Source organism: Pseudonaja textilis, chromosome 10 (assembly GCF_049901715.1).
Source record: "Pseudonaja textilis isolate UNSWEBS1 chromosome 10, rPseTex1.2, whole genome shotgun sequence".
Lineage (NCBI taxonomy): Eukaryota > Metazoa > Chordata > Lepidosauria > Squamata > Elapidae > Pseudonaja > Pseudonaja textilis.
This window is the reverse complement of record NC_141999.1, coordinates 21,509,361-21,524,456: the sequence shown is the minus strand read 5'-3', so window position 1 is coordinate 21,524,456 and position 15,096 is coordinate 21,509,361. Positions and strand designations below refer to the sequence as shown.

Sequence of the window (15,096 nt, the reverse complement as noted above, 5' to 3'; positions counted from 1 at the left end):
TGTCTAGAATTCAGAGAAAACAAAACACACATGGATAACGATGATTTTCAAATATCTCAGATTTTATCACAGGAAAAAGGGGAAAATAGAAGCACCATAAAACCATTGCAAATGTGAACGAACAAGGACCGATTTCAGGGGACTTAAAATCCACCCGTCTTAAAATTGCTAAGTTCTAGAAAGCATGTTTTAGCCACACCCCCAATTTGCTTCGTTCCTGTTTCAATCAATCAGACTAGAGCTGGAAGGGACCTTGGAGGTCTTCTAGTCTAACCCCCTGCTCAAGCAGGAGACCTTTTACCATTCTGGACAAATGGTTATCCAGTCTCTTCTTTAAAAACCTCCAGTAATGGAAGCATCCACAACTTCCGGACGCAAGCTGTTCCCCTGGGGTTCATTGTTCCCACCGCTTGGAAATTTCTCCTTAATTCCAGATTGCTTCTCTCCTGGATCAGTTCCCATCCATTCTTTCTTTGTCCTGCCTTCTGGTGCTTTGGAAAATCAATTGACTCCCTCTTCTTTGTGGCCTTCCCTAGTTTATTTGTTTGTTTCCTATCTATCTATCTATCATCCACATCTATCTATCTATCTATCTATCTATCTATCTATCTATCTATCTATCTATCTATCTATCTATCTATCATCCACTTCCATCTATCTATCTATCATCTCTATCTATCTATCTATCCATCCATCCATCCGTCATCCATCTCTACCTACCTATCATCCACCCCCATCTATCTATCCATCCATCATCTACGTACCTATCTATCATCCACATCTATCTATCTATCTATCTATCTATCTATCTATCTATCTATCTATCTATCTACCTACCTACCTACCTATCATCCACCTATCATCATCTACCTACCTATCATCCACATCTATCTATCTATCTATCTATCTATCTATCTATCTATCTATCTATCTATCTATCTTACCTACCTACTTACCTATCATCCACCCTCTATCTATCTATCTATCTATCTATCTATCTATCTATCTATCTATCTATCTATCTATCTTTCTATCTATCATCTACATCCTTCCTTCCATCTATCTATCTATCTATCTATCTATCTATCTATCTATCTATCTATCTATCTATCTATCTATCTATCTATCTATCCATCCATCCATCCATCCATCCTTCATCCATACCTCCCTCCCTACCTACCTACCTACCCCAAGTAACCCAAAAAGATTTGGTTACTTTCTACTTTCCAGCAGGAAAAAAAAAAGAGGTTAAAGTCAGGACCTGGATTGCAGCTCGTGGGAACATGACCAGCTCTCTCCTTGATTACTTCCCATCCATTGTGCCATCCCTAGTTTCTTTCTTTCTTTCTTTCTTTCTTTCTTTCTTTCTTCTTTCTTTTTCTATCATCCATCCATCCATCTATCTAATCTCTCTACCTTTCTATATCTATCTATCAATCAAAATCAATCAATCAATCAATCAATCTATCTATCTATCTATCCATCCATCCATCCATCCATCCATCCATCTAATCTTTCCCTCCCTCCCTCTCTATCTCCTGATCCCAGCTAACCCAAAACAATTTGGTTATTTTCTGGCGCCCCAGTAGGAAAAAGAAGAAGAAGAAGAAAAAAGAGGTTAAGTCAGGACCTCGCGGCTCAGCCGATGGGGAGGCTGGAGCGGCACCGACGGTCAGCTCCACCTGGTCTGGCTCGCTCCATTTCCCCTCCCCGGACCCCCCCCCATCGCCCTCCGCCCCGCTCGCCCTCCCTTCGCCCACCCGTGTCTAGACGGGCCCTTCCCGACGCTGCTGCCCGCCAGCCGGGCTGCCCCCGTGGCATTCCGACGTGGCCGGCCTCGGCATCCCGGGCGGGCGGGCGGCTTTTGCAGCGGTTGCGAGGAGAAGCAGAAGGCAGCGAGCGAGCGAGCGGGCGGAGGGCCGTCCAAGCAGCGGCGGCGGGGAAAGAGAGATCCGGAACATGCGAACGGGGCGGGTTCCTGCTTCCACCGCCCCCTTTCGGTCCAGCCCTTCCCCGAGAGGCGCTGCCTGCCACAGGAAGCCCCGCCAGCGGCCTCCGAGGGCCCCGCAGGGCGAGCCACAAGGCCGAGCAGGTCCAGGTGAGCCGCTCCCCGTCCGGAGCTCGACACCTTTCTCTCTCCCCCCCCGACCCCACCCCGCGACCCGCCACTTCGGCCCAGGCGGCCGCCCGGCTCAGGCGAGGCCGTGGGAAACGGGCGGGATCCGGCCGCTTTGCGGGTCTGCGGGAAAAGGGACGCTCCCGCGCGCCCCCGCCCGCCCCCGCCGCCGCCTCCGGGAGGGGAGGGGGCTCTCCTCGCTCTGCGCCGTCGCGGGTGGGGGGGAGGGGAGGGCGGCATTGTCTCGTCCCGGGCTTTGGCCGCGGGGGAAGAAAGGAGCAGCCGCGGGGGCTCCCCCCCTTCCCTCCCACTTTTTGTCCTCCCTCCACCTTTCCTGCCCCCTCCCACTTCTCCTGTCCCCCTCCCACTTTTCTTGACCCCCTCCCACTTCTCTCTCCCACTTTTTTGCCCCCCTCCCACTTTTCTTGTCGCCCTCCCACTTTCTTCTCCCACTTTTCTTGCCCCCTCCCATTTTTCCTGCCCCCCCCTCCCACTTTTTGTGCCCCCTCCCATTTCTCTCTCCCCCTTTTCTTGCTCTTCCTCTTACCCTCCCAATTTTCCTGCCCCCTCCCACTTTTTCCCACTTTTCCCCCTCCCATTTCTCTCTCTCTCCACTTTTCTTACCCCCTCCCACATTTTTGCCCATCCCACTTTTCTTGACCCCCTTCCACTTTTCTTGTCCCCCTCCCACTTTTCTTGTCCCCTCCCCCTCCCACTTTTCTTGCCCCTCCCAATTTTCCTGCCCCCTCCCACTTTTCTTGTCCCCTCCCATTTCTCTCTCCCACTTTTCTTGCCCCCTCCCACATTTTTGCCCCATCCCACTTTCTTGACCCCCTCCCACTTTTCTTGTCCCCTCCCACTTTTTCGTCCTCCCTCCCACTTCTCTCCCACTTTTCTTGCCCCCTCCCACTTTTTTGTCCCCCTCCCACTTCTCTCTCCCCATTTTCCTGCCCCATCTCCCTTCCCTTCCCCTCCTCCGCCCCGCCTAGCCGGATTCACAGGTGGGAGGGCTTTTACTCGCGAGTAAGCACGGCTGGAAGGCGCCGCCCGGGAAAAAGGGACTCCGGATCCAAACCGGTTCCGGGAAAGAAAGCTGCGGGTTGGCCTCTCTCGGGGCTCGGACCGGGAAGCGGGTTGCTTTGCAGGGTGTTAAAGCGGGATGGGGATGGGAAGGTAAGGAAAGAAAGAGGGCCTCTGAACGTGTGCAGAGTGCGTTTCCTTCCCTGCCTCTGCGGGGGGGGGAAATCCCCGATCCCATTCTGGGAAATCTAGCCTTGGGGTTGCAGGATGATCTAAATCCCTCCTTCTTTGGGGTGGGGGAGGGGAGGATTAAGAACCTGGAGCATCCTTACACGCTCTTTGTACTTCGTTCTACCAACTTGAACATCAAGATCCAAGGTTAACTTAAAAACAGATTATGATTATTGTTCATCGCACCGTCAGCCAGATGTTCCGACCGGGTTTGGCATTTTTTGTCTACCTATCGGGTCCTTACCAAGGACCTGGGAGAGGCAAATCTGGATGTTGGGTGGTATTACAGATATCGCCGCAGGATGGAATCTGTTCCGAGTAAAGCTGCCTTCTGCAATTGACCGGTGGCAAATTTGTCAATGCCAATTATGGTCTTCAAGGGGTGCTCCAGTTGTTTTGAGACTGTGCCAAGGTGCCTATTACTATTGGTAGTGCTACCTTTGCTTGCCTTTGCCATAGTCGTTCTATTTCTATTATGCCCAAAAATGACAGTGTATACAGCAAACAAGTTAACTCTGCTGGGTGTGTACACTGTCATTTTTGTGTATAATAGAAATAGAAATCTATTGATGATGATGATGGTGTCCTGATTCCTTTCCACCACTGAGTGTTTGTTTGTTTAAAAATATACAACTCCTGGACTATTCCTAAAAGACACAATGGCACGGTGAGTTCCGGAATCCAAATATACTGGGAATCCTCAGCTTGCCACCAAAATTGAGCCGTACATTTTTGTTGCTAAATGTTTTGCCCCCGTTGGGTGACGTGAATCGCTGCAGTTCTTAATTTAGGAACCCGGTCACTAAATGAATCGGGCCTCCCCATTGACTTTGCTTGCCCGAAGGTCGCAAAAGGGGATCTCATGACCCCCGCCCCCCCAGGGACAATGCAACCGTCATAAATAGGAACCAGTTGCCAAGTGGTCTAAATTTTAAATCACGTGACCAGAGCCGCAGTTGTAAGCGTGAAAAATGGCCGTAAGTCGCTTTTTCTGTGCCGTTGTAACTCAAAACGGTCCCTCAACGAATAGTTGTTAAATTGAGGACTGCTGTAGCCAAGGATCGGATGAGAATATAAAATGCACTAATGCATTTTATAAGGAGTTAATAATAATATTAATTATTAATATGATTAATAATAATAAATGTGAGTTCAGTCCTGTGCAAATATGACAGTTGTGTTTGTGTTTGTGTGGAGGGGCAGTAATCAACTTTACTGTAAAAAAGAATATTTTGCTTTGCTTTGCGTCTTTGAGTAATAATAGAATCTTTAAAGAAATGCAGGTCTCTATGGATTGACAAGAGAAAGAGAGGAGGTCTTTGTGGGCACCAGCTTGAAGAAGTATGGAATAAAGCTAGCATAAAGCTTTGAATAGTTAGCATTCATGAATACTCTCTTTATTTTTCCAGATTTGGGTTAAAAGCTTTGGATAGAGAAGGAGCCACGTCTAGACTAGGATATGCTTGGAAAAGGTCATTTCTTCTTCTTCTTCATGTGGTTGTTTTTTAAATCAAATGATTTTATTACATTTCGCAAAGCGTACACATTAAAAACAACAACATAAACCAACAAGAGAAAAGATAAAGAGTGGGAAAAAAACACACACCGGGGATCAAAGTGCAAAAAAGGTACAAAGAAAAAGAAAGAAAAACAAAACTAGGTTACAATAACCTCTGACTTCTTTGAATCACGCACTAGGGAACATTTACGAGTCTAACATCCATTTCTCCCTCCCCCCGCCACCAAAAAAAGAAAGAAAAAGGGGAAATTAAAAGAAAAGTTCTTTTTTTTTTTTTTTTTGGTGTCCTGGTTAAATTTCAACAGTCATTACATCCACATGTCAAAATTGGATGTTTCTCCATCCCTTGCAAAAATAAAAAAAAAAATCCACAGAGGACTTCCAATTATAAATGAAATTTCTTCGGTGGTTTTTCTCTCCCGAGGAATTTGTCATCTTTATTAATTACTACTCTATTGTCAGAAGACGTTTCTAAGGAGAAATTTCCTGACAGTCAGAACAACGAACCAGTGGAACTCTTTGCCACTAGAAGTTGTGGCTGCTCCAACACTGCAATTTTTAAAGAAGGAATTGGACTGGAATTTGTCTGGAATGGAATAGGGCAGGGGTCTCCACCCTTAGCAACTAAGGTTGGAGTCCCCTGGTATAGGATTCCCTGCTTTAGCAGGGGGTCAGACTAGAAGACCTCCAAGGTCCCTTCCAACTCTATTATGGGTAGTCCTCAACTTACAACAGTTTCTTTAGTGACAACAGGACTGAAAAAAATTGGCTTATGACCATTTTTTCAGACTTAACAACCATTGCATACCCCTGTGGTCGTGTGATCAAAATCCAGATGCCCGACAACTGACTCGTATTTATGACAGCTGCAGTGCCTCTGGGCCGTGTGGTCTCCTTTTGCGACCGCCCGACAGCCCAAATCAATGGGGAAGCCAGATTCACTTAAGAATCATGTTGCTAGCTTAACAGCTGTAGTGCTTCGCTTAACAAAGGAAAAAAAGTTAGATAGATAGATAGATAGATAGATAGATAGATAGATAGATAGATAGAATTCTTTATTGGCCAAGTGTGATTGGACACACAAGGAATTTGTCTTGGTGCAAATGCTCTCAGTGGACATAAAAGAAAAGATACATTCGTCAAGAGTCAAGGAGCATCAGGTACAACACCTTAATAATAGTCATAGGGTACAATAAGCAATCAAATCATACTAGGTGTCAGTATTCCGGCAGTTACCCCAATTAGAATAGAAAAGAAAATAGAATTAGAATAGAAAATAGAATAAAGTAGTATGCAGAATAGCACAGAAAATAGAAAGAATAGAATGCAGAATAGAAAAGAATAGAATAGAAATAAAACTAGAATAGAAGAGAAAATAGAAAGAAGAGAAGAGAAGAGAATTCTTTATTGGCCAAGTGTGACATAATTCCTTGGACACACAAGGAATATGTCTTGGTGCAAATGCTCTCAATGTACATAAAAGAAAAGATACATTTGTCAAGAATCATAAAGTACAACACTTAATAACAGTCATAGGGTACAATAAGCAATCAAATCATACTAGGAAACAGTCAATATAAACTGTAAGGATACAAGCGACAAAGTCACAGTCATACAGTCACAAGTGGAAAGAGAGGGGAGATAAGAAGTGACGAGAAGGTTAAGAGTAATAGTGGTGCAGACTTTGTAAAAGGTTGTGTAGCTAACTCAGGCCTGGGATATTAGAGTCAAAACAGTCCCTCCCACATGGTTAAAGTTTTATCTTTGCGCCTGGTGGTATCCCTTACCTCATGCAGTAGCTGTTCATTTATTTAGGTTTATTGCACCTCCTCCTAATCCCAGAACAAGCCTTCTATCGCTGTATTTATACAGCCCATTTCCCAGGAACTTGGGCACAGAGATTTCTCTCTCTCTTTTCATTTTAGTGCTGTGGTTTTTTTGTTTTGTTGTTGTTGTTCCTTCGTATTCTTGCCCGGGTTGCAAGCTGCTCGCAGTTGTTTCAGGATGTTTATACAAATGTTTTAACTAAGTAGTAGCTAGAACAAAAACTAGATGCTTTGAAGTGGGTACATCAGACAACCAGGCCCCATTAGAGCCCAAAATGGCCCTCCTGCGTTGTCCAAAAGTGCTATTACTGTTATTTATTATAATTTGGCCATTTCCATCCATCTCTCCAGTCCTTTCCAAGGACCTGGGATGGGCAGATTTGGCTGTTCGATGGTGTTTAAAGTCAGAGTAAAAGGATGTCAGCTTTCTGCATCCAGTTGCCATTTGCAATTGACTGATGGTGGTTTTGTCAATGCCAATAGTGTCCGAGGGGTGCTCCAGATGTTTTGGGACTACCCCCAAAGCGTCTTTATGAATTACTGTTGGGACTACTTTTGCTTTGCTCTGGTTTTTCTTCATTATTATTGTATTTATTTGCCACCCATTTCCCAGTTCAAGGTGTGACTCTGTACAACAGCATTATCTGTGTTCCCCCATCTCTCCGCTCCATGGCCAGGACAAATTCTCCTCCCGTTTTTTCAACCCTCTGACTATCCCGGGACAAACTTTGTGTGCCAAACATATTTCTACCCAGGGAGACTGAACAAGCCTCTTCTTCAGCTGGTGAGGTCAGTGACAGGGTGCAAGCCAAGAGATGTGTGGTTTTTTTTGGGGTGGGTGGGTGGTGGGGGGAGGAGCAAAGAAGACCAACTCTCTCTCTCTCTCTCTCTCCCCCTCCCTCTCTCCTTCTATTTTCCTTGCTTTCTGCCATATCCTCTCCCCCTTAATGCCGTGAGGCCATGCCATATGTTTCCTACCAGCAGACCATAACCCCTCCCCCTTCTCTCACCCACCCCCCATTTAATCTCCATCATGATTAGCCAAGCTTTGTGTTGTGTGCTTCTTGGCTACATGACAGGATGACCACATTTGCAGAATTCGTTTGCTTCTTTTTAAAGACAGCTTGTTTTGGCCCTCTATGGCGATGTTAGCAAGACCTTAGACTTTAGCAAGGCATGGGACTTCAACTCCCAGAATTCCCCACTTTGCATAGGATCCCCCCCTCCCCAAGGCCCACCAGTTGAGCGGAGATGCAGCAATGTGATTCCAAGTAAAGAGATCGCAGTTAGACATCCAGAGATCTGTTTCTTTTTTTTGTTTTTTTTTTTAAAGTTCTAGACTTGAATTTTCCAATCGTGGTAGCTTTTAAGGTGTTCAACTCCCAGAATTTTGCATAGAACTCAAGGCTCACCTGATGTAGAATCAAGATCAAGGGAGGTACTAATACCACTCTGTAAAGACTTAGTAAGACCACACCTAGAGCACTGCATCCAGTTTTGTTCACCATATTACAAAAAAATATGTTGAGACTCTAGAAAAAGTACAGAGAAGAACAACCAGGATGATGAGGGGACTGGAAGCTAAAACATACGATGAATGGTTGCAGGAATTGGGCCTGGCTAGACTAGGGAAGAGGAGGACCAGGGGAGACAGGATAGCACTGTTCCAATATTTGAGGGGCTGCCACAGGGAGGAGGAAGGGGGTCAAGCTATTTTCCAAGGCACCCAAAGGCCAGACAAGGAACAATGGATGGAAACTGAACAAGGAGAGATTTAACCTGGAAATAAGGAGAAACTTTCTGACAGTGAGAACAATCAACCAATGGAACAGAAGTTGCCCTCAGAAGTTGTGGGAGCGCCATCACTTGAGACTTTCAAGAAGAGATTGGACTGCCATCTGTCAGAAATGGTGTAGGGTCTCCCGCTTGGGCGGGGGGGGGTTGGACTTGATGACCTACAAGGTCCCTTCCAACTCTGATTATTTGTTATCTGTCAGATGCAAAAATGTTGCTTCAAGAGATCTTGTTGCAAATCCCAGACTGTCCCTTTTTTAGTTTTTTTAAAATGTTCTAGACATGAGTTTCCCAATCTTGGTAATTTTAAGATGTATGGACTTCAACTCCCAGAATCCCCCATTTTGCTTCAGACACCCAAGACCCCACCAGTTGAGTATAGATGCAAAAATCCTGTTTCAAGTAAGGGATCCTGTTGCAAATCCAGAGATTTATTTCTTTTTAAAGTTTTTTTTTTTAAATGATGTAAATCTGAGTTTGACAACTTTAAGCAGGGTGGATTTCAACATGGCCGGCTGGGGAATGCTGGGAGTTGAAGTCCACCCTGCTTAAAGTTGTCAAAATTCAGAAATGCTGCTTTAGAGAGCAGACCGTTTCCCTAACTTAAGAAAGCTAAATTTTGACAATTGAAGGGAGGTGTCAGAAAAGAAGGGAGGGGAAGTTAGCAAGCTCGCCTTACTTGTAATAATTAGGTGGTGTGATGACTCCAACAGGAAATTACACTGGTTTCACCTTCTTTGATTCGACTTGGTTCAAAACTGGTAGATAGTTCTTTCTCAGTCTTTTTTTTAAAAAAAACATCCTTCGCTATAAAGGTTCATGCACCAGAGAGGTTGAAGAAACTGGAAAATGAGAGAGAGGTGACTTTAAAAATTGAATGTGCATGTTTAATGGCCGCAGGAAATAGGTACATCCTTTAGCTGCTGTAACTTTTTATTGTATTGTTTAAAATGCTGGGACGCTTGCCACTGTAATCTTATCTCTTATCATAACAGCTGACATTCCTTCAGTCATTTTTAAATGGAAGGCTGCGACTATTCTTTAGATGTTCTGTAACAGAGGTTTTAACTGTCGTCTGAAATTGTCCGATGGTAGACCAACAACGCCTGCCCTGTTTCGGCTAAACCAAGATCTGAGACAGTCTCCTAAAAGAAGCCAGTTTACCTGGAGAGAGATAGACAAAGAAAAGTTCCTTTTTCTCTTAACATGGTTGAATTTGCAGCCTTGGGTGGAAAAATATTTCACATAGCCCTTCCCTCTGGACCTGGGCCTTCCACCTCCTCCGTTCGTTTTCTGGGGGAAATGAAACCTAGCTGAGGTGGGAAAAGCTCAGGGGGAAAAAAAAGTAAGATTGGAAGGAAAGAAAGAAAAATAGGTTATATAAAAAATAATAATAAGGAAACGGGTTTGTAATTTGGGGGACGATAAAGACCATGAGGAGTGAGTTAGGGTGGCATTTCCTGTGAGGTTGGTTTCGTTTTTGCTACTACTCTGCGAAGTGTTTTTCAACTGTTTGCAACTATTTTTTTTTTTTTTTGGCTTGTGCGTTGTCTCGGCCAGAGGGCACCTGCGTTAACAAGTGTTTAGGTGTCCCCCGGTTTTTAGCAGGCTTTGAGGTCCCACTTGGTGGGTGGGGTAGGGTTCATTTGTGGTGGCCTCCTTTCCTGACACTGAGAACAAATAATCAGGGGAACCGCTCGCCACCAGAAATATAGGAGGTTTTTAAGGAAGAGATTGCACAGCCATTTGTTTGAAGGGCTCTTCTTCTTACCTGTTTCCTGAGCCTCAGGGGAAGTCTTTTGGGGGGCATCCTGAGAAGGCCAGAGGAATGTAATTGGGTCTGTAATTCCCATAAAAGTATGGACCACCGTAAGGGAGAGCAAGAAGGAAAGTTTGACAAGGAACTGGCCAAGCAGCTCAAAACACGGAGGGTTTCAATTAGATGGAAAATTGTTAGCAGAAGCCCTGGGCAGTTTGGGTTTTGTGGAAAGGAGAGCGAGCATCAATTTGGAGGGTGGGGGGGCGGGATGGGGCTGCTTTGTATTGTGCATGGGACCCTGAGATCACTGCTGCAAATCCAGATTTGGGTTGTTTTTTTTTCATGATGCAGACCTGAGGTTTTTTTTGACTTTGGCAACTTTAAGATGCTTGGACTTCAACTCCCAGGATTCCCCAGCCAGCTGGCTGGGGAATCCTGGGAGTTGAAGTCCAGGCATGTCGAAAGTGGCCATCTTGAGAAACAGCGATCAGATAGTTCAATTAAGGTATTTGAAAGGTTGTGTTAAGATGTCATTTAACGTTGAGAATTTTTTTTTTAGACCTACCATACATCCGTGATCCATCGTACACCTATTGCCTTTTCTTGAGTTACACATCTCTTCGCTGCCCAAAGATGCAGAAAGCTGATTAACTCTTTTAACTTTTCTTTTATCAGAAAGTTACAGCCTTCTGGCATTGTGAAACTTGGTTATGTACTGATAGCTCTTGTTCTGCAGTTATGTGTGTGTGTGTGTGTTTGTGTGTGTAATACCTTTACATCACTTCCTGCTCCAGGAAGTTGGCGTGATCGGAAAATACCGTGGGCTGATTCTTTTTGTTTAATAACCGGGATGAGCCACATGTTGGCTTGTTCAGCCAGGAGGGAAAATCCCAAGGAAGGCAGGTGTTAACGACAATCGCAAACTTGCCTGTTGTTTGGAATAATCTGAGGGCGAAGATTGGAGGAATATATTGAATTTTTCTTCTTCCGTTTCTAGATCAAACCTTGGAGGTCTTCTAGTCCAACCCCTGCTTAGGCAAGAAAACCTAGACCGTTTCAGACAAACGGTGGTCCAATTTCCTTACAAACCTTCAGGGTTGGAGCATTCACAAATCCTGGAAGAATTTGCCTCCAGAAGTTGTGAATGCTCCATCACTGGAAGGTTTTAAGAAGAGCTTGGACAACCATTTGTCTGAAATGATATAGGGTTTCCTGCCTAAGCAGGGGGTTGGACTAGAAGACCTCCAAGGTCCCCTGCAACTCTTTAAAATGCCAAAATGAAGCCACCTTTCTGGCTTTGTCGTTGTCCAAAAATAATTCATTATTGATACATATGTTTCTGGTAATAGCCGACATGGGCCGGTCTGTGCATTCACATTTGTTATTATCCCCTAAGAATCTCCACTTGAGCATAATGGTTTTAAATTTAGGCACTCTCCACCTATTGAGGGCCTTTCAAGTACAAGTAGTCCTCAACTAGCAACAGTTTGTTTAGTGACCAAAGTTACAATGGCACTGGAAAAAGTGACTTATGACCATTTTTCACAGTTACGACCTTTGCGGCGTCCTCAGGATCATGTGATCAAAATTCAGACGCTTGGCAATCGGTTCGTATTTCTGACGGTTGCAGTGTCCCCAGGGGGTTAGGGTTTGGCTTGGTGGGCATGGCTTGGTGGGCAAGGCATTCCCCTTCCCTCCCCATCCCACTAACCCGCTTTCCAGCTCTGTTCTCCTCTGCAGGGCAACCAAAGAAGACCCAGCCAATCAGCTGGGACTCGGGAGGCAGAGAATAGATGGGGGCGGGGCCAGTCAGGAGTGGCATTTGCCGGTTCTCCGAACTACTCAAAATTTCCGCTACCGGTTGTCGAGAACCGGTCTGAACCGGCTGAATACCACTTCTGGGTCAGATCCTTGGATGATGTTGGATATTGGATGATAGAGTAGTTGTAGCAGAGGTTCTAAACTTAGGTCACTTTTAAGATACCTGGACTTCAAGTCCCAGAATTTCCCAGCTAGCGCCCTGGCTGGGGAATCCTGGGATTTGAAGTCCACACTTCTGCCAAAGTTGAGAAACACTATATTAAAGGTTTAGGAACTTGTTTGAGTCACTTCTCAATGGAAACTAGTGTGTGCTAATCTTACACCCTCATAGCTTCCCTGATGCCTCCAACCTGTTTTGTTCGGTAACATTTTACAAGTTGTTATTCTTTATTTAAAAAAACAAAACAAAACACCCACCACCACCACTGATCTCTGTTTCTTCTCTGATATAGTGGCAGCTGTTGTTGCCTTGTTTTTATTTGCAAATTTCCATTTATTTGCTTCCTGTTTGCTCCCAGCTTCCTAAGATTGGTGCTAGTCTGTGATAGGGTTGTGTCTTTTGCATGCTGTCTTTTGCAAGAGAAATATTTCCTGGTTAAAAGAGAGGATGTTGGCTTACCGCAACTGCGTTTGTATTTTTGGGTGCTTCAATGCACTATTTTTGGTCACGTTTTTGCCTCGCTTAAGTACGTTTTTTATAGGAACTTTATTTTCCCATTCGAACAGGATTACTGTATATAACGTTGGGCTAATTCCTATTGTAGCAAGGAAACAAAGAGATGGATTAAAAAAAAAAGCTGGCTCACTAACATGCTTTTGTGCTCTCCAGACTAATCCTCTCTGGATATATTAGCACAGCTCCCATCCTCCTCTGCTGGCTGGGAATTATTATAGGGGTTTTATTTGTTTGTAACCCGCCTTTATTTTATTTTTTTTGCAAATAACTCAGAGCGGCGAACATACCCATCACTCCTTACTCCTCCTATTTTCCATGCAACAACAACCCTGTAAAGTGGGTTAGGCTGAAAGAGATTGACTGGTCCGAAGTCACCCAGCTGGCTTTTATGCCTAAAGTGAGACTAGAACTCCCAGTCTCCCAGTGATTGGCCCAAAGTCACCCAGCTGGCTTTCATGGCTAAAGCAGGACTAGAATTCCCAGTCTCCTGGTGATTGTCCAAAATCACCTAGCTTGTTTTCATGCTTAAGGTGAGACTAGAATTCCCAGTCTCCTGTTTCCCAACGTGGATCCTTAACCACTAGACCGACGTGATTGTTTCCAGCTCCTCTGAAAACCTAACAAGTTGTTCCCAAAGTTTTATTTTTGGGCTGTAATTTGGTAGTTGTCATTTCCCTTCCACTAAGCAAATCTTATGTCTGTTTATTGGCAGAAATCCAGCAGTAGCTCAGTTTTTTTCTACTAAGTACATTGGAATGCACATAAGAGCTATATCTTGAATTTATGGGTGTGTGTCTATGGCGGGATGACTGTTAATAACAATAACAGCTCTGAGTCTCTTTCAAGGAAAATATATCCTTAGCTGGAAGCTCTCTGTTTCAAACGTGAAATTCAGTTTCAAACTCAGCTTACTCTTGCAAGCCTGCCTATAAAGCTATAAAGCTACTAGTCTTCAATAATGTTTACTGTCCCGAGTTTGCATTTCTCGTTCTTGTGGGCCGGTTCTTTTTGTTTAGAGAATGACAAAAGAAGACCGAGTTTTTGATTTATTCCATTTTATGTTGCCTTCTGGAATTAATTTTTATGTCTACAGGTGGCTAAATGACGAATCGCTTATGATGGGCCGGGTGTAAACATGTCCCGAAAGGAACTTCAGAATCTGGTTTCATTTAATTTGTGCAAATTTTATTGAGCCTCAAAGCTTCTAGGTGCCAAAACGGCCTGCTTAAAAAAAAAAAGAAAAGCCCATGGTTTTCCATTAGGCGGCTTGCAAGTAGCCAGCCAGTCCTTAACACCAGCTTTTCACTGTTCCTTTATATGGAGGAGCGCTGAGTCCTGAAAAAGGAATACAGATAGTCCTTGACTTACAACCACGCGTTTAGCAGCTGCTCAAAACAACAACGCCACTGGGGGAAAAAAGGACTTACCACCATCGCAGCCTCCCCATGGTCATTTGCAGTAGTAGACTGCTGCCAATTCCGACTGGTTCTAGCGAACCGGTATGAATGACAGTCAGTTGGGCCCGCCCACCAGCTGCCCCCTTATCCTGTCTTATATATGCTTCTTTTGCAGCTCAACTGATTTGCGTGGCAAAATGCATTACCGTGCCTCAGCTGTTCTATTTACTGGGGAAGGCTAGAATAGTGACGGTGAACCTTTTTGTTGTGATGTGCCAAAAGCGCGCAGGTGCCGGCATCTACAGTGCAATGCACATCGCCCCTCCTGCACATGCACATGCCACCCTCCCGCCCCCTAACCTACACTGCACATGCACACGCCTCCCAGCTGATTTTCGGCCCGTTTGAAGCCTTTTTTTTGCCTTCCCGGAGACTCGAGGGAAGCCTCTGCAGCCTTTGGAGGCTGAAAAATGGGCCCGCTTTGGCACTTCCAGTATTAGGCTTCTCTTGAGCCCCCCGGGAGGGCAAAACCCGCCTCAAACAGGTCAAAAATCAGCTGGGAGGCGCGCACATGCGCAGTTTAGATAACTTTGGCTGAGACTCGTGTGCCCACGCAAATGGCTGTGTGTGCCACCTGTGGCAGGCGTGCCATAGATTCGTCATCATGGGGCTAGAAGATGAGCTGGAGAGGTTCAAATTGGTATTCCTTGAATGCTGCACATGCGCACAAAGTGCGTGTGTGCAGAACCAGTTGTTAAAACGGTTGCAGCCCACTGCTCATTTGATCAAAATTTGACCTCTTGGCAACCAGCATCTATTTACAAAAGTTGCGGCACACCAGGGGCATCGGATCACCATTTTGCAAACATCCCAGCTGCCTCCTCCTCCTCCTCCTCCTCCTCTCCCTCTTTTGCCTCCTTTTAATTTTACAAATAGC

At 45.0% G+C, this 15,096-nt stretch overlaps 1 protein-coding gene across 14 annotated transcripts in view; it reads left to right on the top strand.

The window, feature by feature from the left end:
• The first annotated feature begins 1,928 nt into the window (after positions 1-1,928).
• Positions 1,929-15,096, top strand: part of ARHGEF1 (Rho guanine nucleotide exchange factor 1) — a 59,700-nt gene continuing 46,532 nt past the window's right edge. For 3 of the 14 annotated variants that reach the window (XM_087940118.1, XM_087940114.1, XM_026715391.2), the window contains exon 1: positions 1,929-2,098. The gene's annotated coding sequence lies outside the window, so the exon portion shown is untranslated. The remainder of the gene's footprint in view (positions 2,099-15,096) is intronic. The other 11 variants (XM_087940117.1, XM_087940116.1, XM_087940119.1 and 8 more) reach the window with 6 other exon arrangements.